This window comes from Perca fluviatilis, chromosome 1, assembly GCF_010015445.1.
Source record: "Perca fluviatilis chromosome 1, GENO_Pfluv_1.0, whole genome shotgun sequence".
Classification (NCBI taxonomy): Eukaryota; Metazoa; Chordata; class Actinopteri; order Perciformes; family Percidae; genus Perca; species Perca fluviatilis.
Genome location: NC_053112.1, coordinates 41835372 through 41849690, shown reverse-complemented (window position 1 = coordinate 41849690; position 14319 = coordinate 41835372). Strand labels below are relative to the sequence as shown.

Sequence of the window (14319 nt, the reverse complement as noted above, 5' to 3'; positions counted from 1 at the left end):
GCATCATTTACTTAATGAACATCATGCTGTATAGAAGAATACTTGAAACTAGCGATTGAGACCATAAAGTCATGAAAATGTTTACTGAGGTAATAAATCAAGTAGGCTCATTTTCTTATAGACTCGTATAGAAACATTGGCTTTACTTTTCCGACCTGGAAGCTATGTCCATTATTTTTACAGTCTGAATCGGAAATATAGAATGTAAACAATTACATTATATATTTTCTAACCTGGTATCTCCATCTTCCCTGATATATTTCTGCCATGCTTTAGATTTCATGGGTAAACTTTACCTTCTTTCTTCTCTGTAAAATCGTCCCATAAGTGGTCATAAATTATAACACCTCCAGTCAATGCCAAGATCCCACTGGATGTGCTTTGTAGAGGTCAGTGTATTTGAGGTAACAGTGCTGTTTGGATGAGCTAATGGTGCATGTGACTGATGCAGGACACCAGAGTTCACTTCCTCTTGAAGAGCAAGTAAAGCTCCCCTGGAGGTTTTCTAATCTGTTCACCTTCAGCGTTACTCACCAAACTCAATGTGTGTATCCTTAGGGTCCAACAAATGTTGAATGCATCTCCTTCTGCATGAAACACTTACAAAGCAGATGTTTAGAATATTTTGACATCTGCCTTGTTACTTACTTCCAATCCAAATGTATTTATTAAGCACATTTAGGAAATAAACAGCCAAAGTGCTGTCATTTAAAGATGGCAAAAAGAACAGTAAAATCACAAAGACAAGTTTTAAAGACAAAATTGTTAAGGAACGACACAGGAGGAGGGACCCAAAAGCAGACGGCCAACACAAAAAGTAAAGGTAAATGTTTTAATGCGTGAAATATATACAATAAACGTGCTGGTGGCAAAAAAGGGGAAGTTGTGTCGAGGGAATCCAGTGGTGAGTGGTGGGTGCTATGTGCTCTCCAGAGCGTGCCCCGTGACGTGGTGGGGGTGACCATGTGGTAGGCCTCCTCCAGAGTCCAAACAATTGAGTCCAATCCGTAGAGAGAGAAGGGCAGGTGTGAGGAGCAGGCAGGCAGGCAGGCAGGCAGGCAGGCAGGCAAACGGCGGGCGAACGAACGAATGAACGAACGAACGAACGAACGAACGAACGAACGAACGAACGAACGAACGAACGAACGAACGAACGAACGAGGCATGCTGCAACCACGCTTGTAGACTGTACGATCTGGCGACGAGTGGATCACAGAGCCAGCCTTAAATACTGCAGGAGGTTGATGAGGGAATGAGCTTCACCTGAAGCCACCTGCCAGCTGAGCCACGCCCACAGCAATCAGCACAGGCTGCCATGATGACATCATGACAAAAATGACAGTAATATAAAAATGCCACTTGCATAGTGTGTTAAAAGCCTGAGAATAAAGATGTTTTAAAACAGGATTTAAAGGGTAATATCGATATTTTTCAACTTATGACCTTATTTTCCCCTGCATTTGTGTCCAAGTTACTAATGTGCAGAGGTGGAAAAAGTACTAAAATATTGTACTCAAGTAAAAGTACCAATACTTTGATGAAATATTACTCAAGTAAAAGTAATACGTAGTTCATTTAAAATGTACTTTAACTAAAAGTTACTTAGTTACATTTAAAACAACTGTAAAATGGGGTGGGGGATGTCTCCCATGTAGTGAAAATAGGACAAGGGGTCATAAATCCAAAGCTATTTTGTTTTTAATTAAAGAAAAATCTATAGAAATGTATAAACATCTATACAAATGTATACACATGTAATAACAACATAACACATGTCACACATGACATGATGGCCTCATGCTGCAATCCTCTCCAAAAAAACTGAGCTCTCCCTTTACCATTCACACTGCTGATACATTTGATGTGACTGTAAATTCAAAGGCTTGTTTACATTCAAACTGGTGACAATTTCGGTGGGGCGCAGCCTATTTGTTCAACCAAGACTAATGTTCACAGCCCAGACTAGCAGCTAGCTTCTACACACCTAAGTAGCCCGTATGAGCTAATTAGATGTATGTGAATTAATTTAGACAGTGTCCTACATACGTTGTCCTACGGGTTGCTAGTGCTAGACAAAAATTAGCAATGCCACGAAACATGTTTTGTTAACTGGCAATTTGCTATTAGTCATGAAAACTTCGTTTGAAGTACCAATGCACAAATACTTACCAAAACATGCTTCCGCAGAATAGATGCGGAGTTATTGAATGCTGCCAGTTCAGTCACCTTTGTCAGGCACATCTGGCATTGCATGATGATACTATTGCCCCTTTTAAATTTAAATGAAAAACAAACAGTCTTTCAAATGTGGCCAAGGATTTTTGTTGTTCTGGGCAGCAGAATTCAATGTTTCAGCTAGCATTTCTACTGAAACTGTCTCTGAACAGTCGTTGCTCGCCTGATCCACCTCCAGCTCGTTTTCAATCTCCTACAGAAAGACTAGGAGCCTGGTAGGCAGCCTAGATGTTGATCAGTCGTCACTGTAGTGGTTCCGGGCACGATTGTTTTTCTTCCTTTCGGTTTTTGTCAGTTGTTTTACTCAGTAACGGTTTGTAATTTGTAATGTAGCGAAATACAATTCTTCACTCAAAACGTAATCAAGTACATTTTAAATTACCGATTTTAAAAACTGAGTTTTACTCACTTAACGTGAGTAAACGTATTTTGTTACTTTTCACCTCTGCTAACGGGAACCAAAATCTTTGAAATTGGTCCAGTACTGGTCAAGAATGCCATAACTTGCTAACCTAGCAGGGTGTGTTTTCAGGTGACGGATAAAATAAGATGTGGTTGAACCAGAATCTTGAAGCCACATATTCTGCATTCAGCGCTTCCTTTCTTTGTTGTCGGAAGTTTTTAAACCCAAAGGTTCTGATGAACGGCACAGCAGCTGTCTGTGCGTCAATAAGAATAACATTCAGCTCATCAGGCATTTCCTAAAAATAAAGATTGTTCAAGAGTCCTGCAACTCGAGCCTCGAGTCAAGTCTGAAGTCACTGTGTGTGCGACTTAAGTGCACAACCCGCCAGCCTCATTATACTGTGAAGTGTCTTCTCAAGGCAAGACGGTGAGTAAGGGGGCTCCAGTACCTTGTAGACTGGGAGGGCTACGGTCCTGAGGAGCGCTCTTGGGTCCTCGCTCGCAGCATCCTGGACCCAGAGGTCATTTCTGCATTCCAACATACCTGTTTCTGGGGGTTTCTGTCAGGGTTTAGAATTTTGAAGTCCTCCTGTTTGCTTAACCCTTGTGTTGTCTTCCCGTCAACTTTGAAAAAACTTCTACACATTTTCAGCGCTTATTTCTACGTCCCATATTTTCAGATATAAAACAAAAATTTAAAACGGGTCAATGTAACCCGAAGTCAACACAAGGGTATGCCTGTGTCTAACTCTGCTGTCATTTCAGACCCTGCCACTTCCATCTGCCTGCCCTCCCATCACTTGATTGACAGTTTATGGAAAGCACAAGTGTAATTATGGTCAGATCTTCCTGACTGATGGGGAAGTGATATTAATAAGCGTTGTGATTTAAACATCTACAGCGTCGGCTATTTATTTATTTTTTTGCCAGCTTTCTTTCCTGTTTTAGGAAGCAGCGACTGTATTGCGTTTTCCCTGTAAACCGTGTCTGTGTTCTTCATATTTATGGAGAATTATAATTTGCTCTTCTTATATAACATGCGTAGATGTGGTAGATGTTTGCGATTGGTTGTGGTGCGCAAACACCGCCTCTTTTATGTGAACGCGCGCGCCGCTGGATTGGGAAACCCTGAGTTGACTGAACTAGTTGATAACCAGCGTCGTGATACAGGTTATGCGGACCGCGGTTGTTAGGTTAGGTGAAGCCGGATTACTGAAAGAGATCCAGGACAATTTGATCTTGCTTCGTAGTACAGGCCTCTGGTCGGGAGCAGGTTAAGTCGGAGATCAGAGATCAACCGGTGTTAAAGCACCGCCTACTGACCAATCAATACTCGATTGATAACGGCGTCACCGTTCTTAGAAGATCAGGCGGAGCTCGGTGAGAGAGAGAGAGAGAGAGAGAGAGAGAGAGAGAGAGAGAGAGAGAAAAGTGCGCTCATAAAAGTTAAAACATTTAGAGATCGACAACCCGTTAACATTCCCTGATTGGTATTTGTATGAAATATATATTTTAATGGGAGGGAATTAAATATCGGCTTCTTGAGCCGTGTGTCGCCAATGTGCACATCGGTTTGAATTATGTTTTTATATTTTTTATTTGCTCTCACGATCGCTTCCCACTGCCAGGGGTGCAACTGAAATTATAGGCTAAAGCAACGACACTTTATGGAAAGCACAAGTGTAATTATGGTCAGATCTCGGTCCTGACTGATGAGGAAGTGATATTAATAAGCGTTGTGATTTAAACATCTACAGCGTCGGCTATTTTTTTTTTTTGCCAGCTTTCCTTCTTGTTTTAGGAAGCAGCGACTGTATTGCGTTATGCCTGTAAAACCGTGTCTGTGTTCTTCATATTTATGTAGAATTATAGTTTGCTCTTCTTGTTTAAAATATGCTGCTCTGGTAGATGTTTGCGATTGGTCGTGGTGCGCAAACACCGCCTCTTTTATGTGAACGCGCGCGCCGCTGGATTGGGAAACCCTGAGTTGACTGAACTAGTTGATAACCAGCGTCGTAGTACAGGTTATGCGGGACCGCGGTTGTTAGGTTAGGTGAAGCCGGATTACTGAAAGAAATCCAGGCCATGTTGATCTTGCTTCGTAGTACAGGCCTCTGCTCTCTGCCAGATTGTCTCAATGCTTTTGCCCTAGCTTTCCAGTGTCTTGTTTGTTAATCTGTACCTAGTTTTTGACACTGTTTGTTTCTCTTGGGTTCCTTTGTCACAGATCCCTGGCGTCTATGGCAGATGATATTGGCATTGTGCATGTTAATGTATGTCCACCAATATGTTATCTAGGTATACCATCATGGTTGATCCCAGATCCTACTGTTGACATATATTTTTTAATATAAGCAAAATAAAGTTGTCAGAGGCTAGTGAAGGAGATAAAAGTCTGGCAGTGCCAAATGTGTAGAGCCCACCTGCAAATTTATACTGATGGGTCAAGGGATCCTGAGAGCAGTAAAATGGCTTTTGGTACTAGCATACCTGGAATTGGTACTAAAAGGATTCCAGAACATATGTCAGTCTTCACAGCAGAGATGACGTCAGTTCTATGGGTATTTAGCTGGCTTGAAGAAACAGGGGGGATAATCATATACAGTTACTCATCAGCTACTTTAATTACAATTAAAGGAACTAAATCCAAGTCCGGGCCTGGTTTACTTGAAGAGACTTGACATGCATTGTGTAGAGTTCACATGGCAGGGTGTGAGGTGGGGGATGAGTAGGCAGAAGAAGGACAGTATGGGTCACCAGACTACACAGAAATAATAAATAGGTCAGTTAAAGAAATGTGGCAATGTGGGAGAATGAAAGGAAGGTGAGAAAATGCACTTTTAGATGCAAGACAAGCTATTCAGTAGTTGTATCTAGATTGAGGTTTGGGCATTGTGGGCTGCCTCTGATTGGTAAACATCCTGATGGAAAGTGTGCATCTGGAGACAAGGAAACAGCGAGGCATGTACTAGTCCTTTGCAAAAAGTATTCGTCAAAAGAGGAAACTGTTCAGGGACCTGGGAGCTACTGGACAAACTCTTTTAATCTACTCACTCTACTTCATCTGGAAAGACGCAACAAAATGAAGACACTGACGGAATATCTACATAATACTGCAATATATAAAATTATATGGACAATTGACATAGACAAAGATGTGAACAGCTAACAGTGGAGGGCAACAATACACCGTCATCTAGTCTGCCTTATAATTGAAGGATAATGGAATAATTTACCTGTCCATTTTAATATTTGGTATGTTTGGGCATGTCCTCTCTTCTCTCTTTAAGATGCACTGACATTGTCATCAATGATGCCCTCATTCCCTATACCTACTGTTTATATCTGATGTTCATACCTGACAGTAGTTGGTGATCGACTCACACTCATTTATTATTGGCCATTTTGGCCACCTAGTGGTTGTAATATTTTGATGAATTTATGCATGTGTTTATTTTTATTTTTATTTTTTTTCCTGTTGTGTACGTTGTTGTATTGATAGTTCTATTTCTATTTTTTTTTTTGTTTGTTTTTTCACTCCTCTGTTGGTATATAGTGATTGTGTTATATGTTGGGACCCCTTCAAAAATGAGATGATACATATCAAGGGGGTTATCCTATTAAACACAATTTAAACACAAGAAGAAGAAGAAGAAGAAGAAGAAGAAGAAGAAGAAGAAGAAGAAGAAGAAGATAAGTTAGTAGTAGAAGTAGTAGTTGTGATGGTCCTGATCAAAAAGCATTGGAAATATTACACTTCCTGAAATCCCTGGACCTATATTGGGAAACATATGCCCAGGGCTTATGAGTGGGCTGGCTCTGATTTAGAAACACCTGGATGGAAAATATGAATGTGGAGACAGCTTGATCCAATGCAATAACTATTCGCAACGAAGCTTTTCAGAGATCTGTTGGCGAAACAGTCTTTTTGCTATGATCCATTCTGAATTTGGATGACTAAGTTGAAGAAGCTCATGGATTTTCTACGCTGTATTGGACTTTATAATCGTTTTTTGCTCGCAGGTTTCTCTATAGAGCTCCCCCTACAGCTTCGCAATAGATATTTGGCAACACTGTTGTAAAAACTCGTTGGCGACTTCCACCCCTTCCCATCTTCTCCCTCTGGTCATGTGCATTTGTTTTCATAGAAGCCGGCGAACGCACGGAGCCATGTCCACTGAGGTGACAGCTAGTAAGCCTGTAGCAGACAGCGATCATAATGGAAACCTTTACAGACAATAGCAAACACCCTGAGGTCACAATAATAAGAAATACAAAGATTAAACTGAGTTTATCTCAAAGATACTTACAAGTGCAACAGCAAGAACACCAGGTCAGCATCGGATTTGCAGGCTTGTGTTTGTCTCAGTTCTCGCCATTCTGAAAACACAGGTCCGATATTTACTCGTGTCTGACTCCTCACTCGGTCAGTCTGCCATTTCCCCTTTCTCTGTTCCTCCGACAGTGCTTTCCTAGCTTTCTGCTTCTTTTTGCCGGCTCAGCCATGACGATAGTGTGAAAAACTCCATCGCTACCTTGTTCTTATAGCTAGCCAGTTCCTGGATGTGTGCAGTGCCATGAAGCAATTTGTTACATCGCGAGACCTGATATCACGCGATACTTCCTGACGCTGAGGCCGGCGGCACGCTGGCCCAAAGTTGCAAGGGTGGTTTTTCTGCTCACAGGCGCTAGGGGGAAGTGAGACGACCACCATTCTTTATTACATGTCATTTAGCTGACGCTTTTATCCAAATTGCAATTGCTATATATGTCAGAGGTCGCACGCCTCTGGAGCAACTAGGGGTTAAGTGTCTTGCTCAGGGACACATTGGTTGATGTATCGCAGTGGGAATCAAACCTGGATCTCCCGCACCAAAGGCACGTGTCATATCCACTGCACCATCACCACCCCATTCAACCCAAAAAAAGTCATATAACCATTCCAATGACTCCAAAGCTGTTCAGTTAAGGTAAATTAAGCTAAAAAAAACTGCATAGTTCCCCTTTAAATATAAATAAGTAAAGACGATGTTGGTAACAAACAGTAGATGGCAGCAATACGCCATTGCAGCGTCTAGTCTACCTAATCAAAAAAAGAAAGAAAGAAAGAACATAGGCCCAGGAGGAGCTTTCATTGTAGACTGTCCTCATCACCAGCGGGAGGCAGTAGTGCACTAACAGGGCCTGGTCTACTGGTAAAGAACAGAAGAAGCGGGTTAAATGCTATATCAGATCTGCTAGACGTGTCGACGTAGTTAGGTTCAGGCATGATGAGTGGGGATTGGTTAGGGTAAGCCAATCAGAGGCAGAATAAGGCAAAATAAGGCGGGCCATGATGCACGTCCTGTGACGTCTAGTGGATACAATCTAGCTTCGACCAGTCAGCGGGTTGAGTCCTGATGGTAACCCATTGAAATAGACAACATCAGCAGAAGATAAACTGTGGGAGAGCAAGAGGTATCTGTTTTCTTCGTTTGTTAGTGGTTATTGATATCACTCTGGATTTAAGGGAGCCGTCTAACCGTGGAATGTAGCGGCTTTTCTCCGGCTCCTCGCTGCTAACCTGTTAAGTTATTATGCTAACGTTAGGCCGCTGCGGTGCTAAACTAGCCAAGCCTGGCTGTTGTTTGCTGGAGGGAACCACTGTCTATGGAGGGAACGAGGTGCGTGGATACTTTTGGTTTAGCCTGTTAGCACTGAGTTATCTTTGACCAACCTTAAACTCTTGTTAACGTGAACGACATAGTCGAACGTTATGTGACATGCTGACATGGATGTAACGTTAACGTTAACGTTAACGCAGACGCTCGGTTAACGTCATTTATCTGAGTACTCCGAAACAACAGAGACCTGTACTACGAAGCAGGATTTGGCGTTAACAAGCTAACTTAAGGCTCAATCCAGGATTTTCTATACTACGAAGGTGGATCAGTTGTTATCGGGTTCAATCGCCGTGGTAACTTATGCTGAACACCTAACCTGGTCGGGAGCAGGTTAAGTTGGAGATCAGAGATCAACCGATGTAAATGCAGCGCCTACTGACCAATCAATACTCGATTGACTACTTCTTCTTCTTTAGTGTTTAACGGCAGTTGGCATCCAAGTCGTTGCATTACTGCCTCCTATTGACAATTACCCATTATCTATTCATTCATACCACTACCTAAACTACAATTTCCTAAATAGACCAGTGCCTTTCAAAAACGCAAATAAATATTTCCTTCCATTCATGATAACTCCACTTTCAAGGACATCTGTAATCCTGCATTCAAATACACCTAATTTCCGTAATCCAGCAAACATAACCTCTCTTTCTCGAATATATTTCCTGCATGACATCAAGACATGCTCCACTGTCTCCATTACCTCACACAGACTGCAATGGCCAGTCGGATGTTTTCCCAACATAAAAAGAGTACTATTTAACCTACTGTGACCAATTCTCAGTTTGCTAATAATTACTTGTTCTTGTCGGTTAAACCCACTGTAACTCACCCCTCCTTGGCCTACTTTAGCCTGAATCATATGCAATTTCCTCCGTTTATTTTGACCATCCCAATACTGTTGCCACTGTTTGGAAATTTCTTCCCACACAATGCTTTTCCCCTCTGATTTTTATAATTTAGTATTCAGTTCTAAATTACCCTTCTTAACCGCCTCCTTTGCCAATTTATCCACTCGCTCATTACCTGGTATTCCTGCATGAGCAGGAACCCACATGAACACCACATTCACACCCTGATCAACAAACCTTGAATTTGTAAACAAAATTTCATACATTAATTGTTGGAGATTCCTGGCTGATCCTGATTTGATACTCGACAGCGCTGACACTGAGTCACTACAAATGAGTACATTGCGCACCATCACCTCTTCCACCCATTGTACAGCTAACAAAAGTCCAAGCATTTCAACTGCATACACACTTAAATAGTCTGAAGTTCTCCTACTGACTCCAGTCTGATAACTGGGAATCACCACTGCAGCCCCCGTTGCTCCTGTCAGTAAATCTTTCGAGCCATCAGTAAAAACCTGTACATAACCACCATAATTTCTATCTCTATAGTCGTAATATTCGTGAACTATGTCTACGGTCTTATTCCTGCGCTTGATATTCAGCAACTCCAGGTCTACACAAGCAATATTCAGCATCCAGGCTGGCATAACAGGCCACAGAACAGTTGAGCAAAATTCAATTCCTTGTACTTTCATCTGCTCTATTTCCTCACCTATCCATCCAAAACTTGGGCTTTACCCCTCTCCCACGCAATTCTCCATACCCTCTTTGTAGGATGCCATTCATCATGGCCTTTTAAATTTATCCAATAATTGACCATAAGCTGTTTCCCTCTGAAGCCACAACGACACAACTCTCGATTGATAACACTCGCCCCATTTCTTAAAGAAGATGAGAGAGAGAGAGAGAGAGAGAGAGAGAGAGATAGTATCTAGAAAAAAAAAAAGAGAGAGAAAAAAAAAAAAAAAAAAAAAAAAAAAAAAAAAAAAAAAAAAAAAAAAAAGAGAAAAAAAAAAAAAAAAAAAAAAAAAAAAATGGGTTTTTATATGTTAATGGGAGGGAATTACATATTCTTGAGGCGTGTGTCACCAATGCGACATCGGTTTGAATTCTATATATTTTATTATTGCTACGATCGCTTCCCTGCCAGGGTAGCAACTAAATAAAATAAAACAAGCAACGACAGTTTATGGAAAGCATAATTATTTTTAATTATTATCATGATCTTGTCTGACTGATGGGGAAGTTATATAGAGTTGTGATTTAAACATCTACAACATCGGCTATTTTTTGTGTGGCTTCGCTGTTTTAGGAAGCAGCGACTGTATTGTGTTTTCCCTGTAAACCGTGTCTGTGTTCTTCATATTTATGTAGAATTATAATTTGCTCTTCTTATATATAACATGCGGCTCTGGTAGATGTTTGCGATTGGTCGTGCTGTGCGAACACCGCCTCTTTTATGTGAACACGCGCGCCGCTGGATTGGGAAACCCTGGGTTGACTGAACTAGTTGATAACCAGCGTCGTGATACAGCTTATGCGGGACCGCGGTTGTTAGGTTAGGTGAAGCCGGATAACTGAAAGAGATCCAGGACAATTTGATCTTGCTTCGTAGTACAGGCCTCTGGTCAGGAGCAGGTTAAGTTGGAGATCAGAGATCAACCGGTGTTAGGCCCGGGACACATTAACCCGATTATCGGCCGTGGGACAGTCTGGCGAGGTCAGTGACACAAATCTGTTCAGTGTGTCCCGTGCCGTCGTCCGTCTGGGGGGCTGTCGGCGTTCATTTTGGCCGACCTGACATGTACGGTCGGCGGCAGGGAAATCGGGACTCACCCGGAAATGACGAGCGCAATGAGGTGACTACAGTCTCTCAAAATCTGATGAAAATCTTTTAAACTGACCTTTTGTTGAGCTGAAATGAAGACAGATTCAGCAACTGCATGACCTATTTCTCGCTTAAAATGTTTTCAGAAACATGTTTCAGTGAACTATTTTAGTACAATATGAGATCGTATTCTGAACGGCCGCCATGACAGTCTGGCTCTCAATATCCGGAGAAAACAAACCCATGTGACGCGTTTGTCCAATCAGCTGCCGGTTTTCATTTCTTGGGCAACATTACAGATTAGCGCCGCCTGCTGTTATGGAGATGTATTATGTCTCGTCTCCTCTCGTCTTTTTGGTGTGTTCTGTGGCAGTTTTTTGGACCTCGGGGACGCGACTGATCATATCGATGGGGTTTTCTGTCAACGGTCGCCCGTCGGCTATATGTGTCCCGGCCTTTATAGCACTGCCTACTGACCAATCAATACTAGGTTGATAACTGGGTCACCGTAAGAAGACTGCAGGCGGAGCTTGGTGCGAGGAGAGAGAGAGAGAGGGAGAGAGATGGGGAGAGAGAGGTGCGCTCATAAAAGTTAAAACATTTAGAGACCAACAATCCCGTTAACGTTCACTGATGGCTATATTTATGAAAGATATAGATTTTAAGAGGAGGTAATTACATATAGGCTATTTGTCGGCTTCTTCAGCCGCGTGTTGCCAATGCGCACATCGGTTTAAATTATGTTTTGATATTTTTTTATTTACTCTAACGATCGCTTGCTACTGCCAGGGTTTCAACTGAAATAAAAGGCTACAGCAACGACAGTTTATGGAAAGCACAAGTGTAATTATGGTCAGATCTTGTGCCTGACTAATGGGGAAGTGATATTGATAAGGGTTGTGATTTACGCATCTACGTTTTGCCAGCGTTCCTCCTGTTTTAGGAAGCAGCGACTGTATTGCGTGTTCCCTGTAAAACCGTGTCTGTGTTCTCCATATTTATGTAGAATTATAATTTGCACTTCTTATGTAAAACATGCGGCTCTGGTAGATGTTTGCGATTGGTCGTGCTGTGCGAACACCGCCTCTTTTATGTGAACACGCTAGGGCTTTGACTCCGAACTTCGTTATTCGAATATCATTCGAATATTAAAAAAAATAATGATATTCGAACTAATATTAGCCAGCCCTTAATATTCGATGGGTTATGGGCATTATTTTTATGCGTTTGCTTGTAAACGTTGTTTTCAGTTCAGATTCCGAGGCTTTTTCACGCATTTCAAAATGTAACTATCGATCGCGGCGGCGCAACGTTTCCGCGTGGCTCGGTACGCGTAGCATTCCCCTAATTCTCAAAGAAGGGCTTTGCCCAGGGCCAGGCCAGCTCAGCGGTGTCTTTCTCCCGTCGCGTTCCGCTGTCTCTCCTACCTACACCGGCGCCGCACCCTGTCCCTTCTCCCCTTCCTACCTGCCTGCTCAGTGCTGCTACACATGAGGAGAGAGCACAGAGGGGAGGGCGGGGCTGCTCACACAACAGAAGAGAAAGGTGACTGTTTCGGCGGCCACAGGAGAGAAACATTGCGTGCTCGCTGGACAATACTGGCGACTCTTTTTTATTTTACAGAAAGTCGCTGTCTTTTCTACAGAAAGTCGCCAGATTTGTCGTTGGTCGCTTTTGTGAAAAAAAAGTCGCTAAGTTGGCAACACCGACCACACACACTGGCTCGACGTATGTACCAGCACACGAGTATAAACATCAGACCACTTACGTAGGCTACGGTGAAAGCTCCGAACTTCCTGTCGAAAGCATACTGTTTGTGTCCAGGGTCTGACTTTTAATTTTTTTTTAAACTGAAGGCATTTAATGGTCAAAATATTATTAATAAATATTCGAATATATTCGAATATTAATATACAAACGAACTTCGAATATGATTTTTGGGCAAAAGTCAAAGCCCTAGTACACGCGCGCCGCTGGATTGGGAAACCCTGAGTTGACTGAACTAGTTGATAACCAGCGTCGTGATACAGGTTATGCAGGACCGCGGTTGTTAGGTTAGGTGAAGCCGGATAACTGAAAGAGATCCAGGACAAGTTGATCTTGCTTCGTAGTACAGGCCTCAGGTTACCTTGATTTAGGCTTAAAAACAGAACTATATAATGCACTCCAACCTTCTGCTACACCTCTGCGCTATCCGTGTACAAGGATTTGTCATAAATTGGGCAGGCAGCACACGGATTATGAAAAAATGGGTCTAAAACAACTGGTTACCCTGGGCTGGAAACGTGATCTCGAGGCTCTCAAACAGCTAGGCTACAATAACATGTTCCTTGGATTTATGAAAAGAAGCAATATTTCTATTGACATGGCTCAAATGCCTAAATCTACGTTTCCAATAGCCTACAACGTTATGTTTAAAGTAATGTTCCTAATTACTTTTACCCGCTGTACAATGTTAGTAATGTATAGTAGTAATAGTAATGTAGGGCTCAGATATTCAGTTCAGTGTAGTTTTTTTTATTTTTTATTTGAGTTGCGACATGCAAAGGCCAGTAAAATGTTTATGAATATGTAGCGAATCTGTTGACGTGGGTAGGTTGATAGGTTTACACGGCATCTGGACAGGCTCGGAAACCAGTAGGTGGAAAAACCAGAAGGCACATTAACACCGGGACGAAAGTCCTGAAAATGACCACAATAGGTGACACTATATTCACTATAGGTGAATGGGACTTTTTTTTTATATTTTTTTTTTAAATAGATATCCTCATACATTTCTACCAGTTTATTCTTCATATTAAGAGAAATACTTTTTGTCTAACACTTTGTCTTAAAAATGAAATATGTAAATTAGGCAATATCTCATTAAATATGCGTACATATAAATTCTTGAAGCTACAGATTTTCTGAGGTGATCACAATGTTTACAATGACCATGTAATGTAAGAGTAAGAACTCTGGTTTGATATTTTTAAGTGTGTGTGTGTGTGTGTGTGTGTGTGTGTGTGTGTGTTTGTTTGTTCTGTTTTGTGCTGTATTGAATGGAAAATTATAAATACAATTTTATACAAACAAGGGACTTTTTAAAAAGAAAGGAACCAAGCATTTGATTAATTTACAGACCTTTTATATCCAACCTTGCTATTATCATTGGAACCTTAACTTAAAGTGAAGAAATACAAAACAACAGGTACCCTGTGTTGGAAGGTAAAACTTTCACAACAAAGTCCAGCTATGGGGATGATGAGAGCTCATTCAGTGATGTTGCCTCCCTTGCATTTGCAGTACTTTCAACAACGGATACCAGCTACCCGACAGGGACACCATTCTTGTG

General features: G+C 41.7%; 1 protein-coding gene across 4 annotated transcripts in view; it reads left to right on the top strand.

Annotated features, from left to right (window-relative positions):
* The first annotated feature begins 8002 nt into the window (after window positions 1-8002).
* Window positions 8003-14319, top strand: part of LOC120565590 (zinc finger protein 239-like) — a 36383-nt gene continuing 30066 nt past the window's right edge. For 2 of the 4 annotated variants that reach the window (XR_005640273.1, XM_039811504.1), the window contains exon 1: window positions 8003-8097. The gene's annotated coding sequence lies outside the window, so the exon portion shown is untranslated. Of the gene's footprint in view, window positions 8304-14319 lie in introns of all 4 variants that reach the window. The other 2 variants (XR_005640271.1, XM_039811497.1) reach the window with 1 other exon arrangement.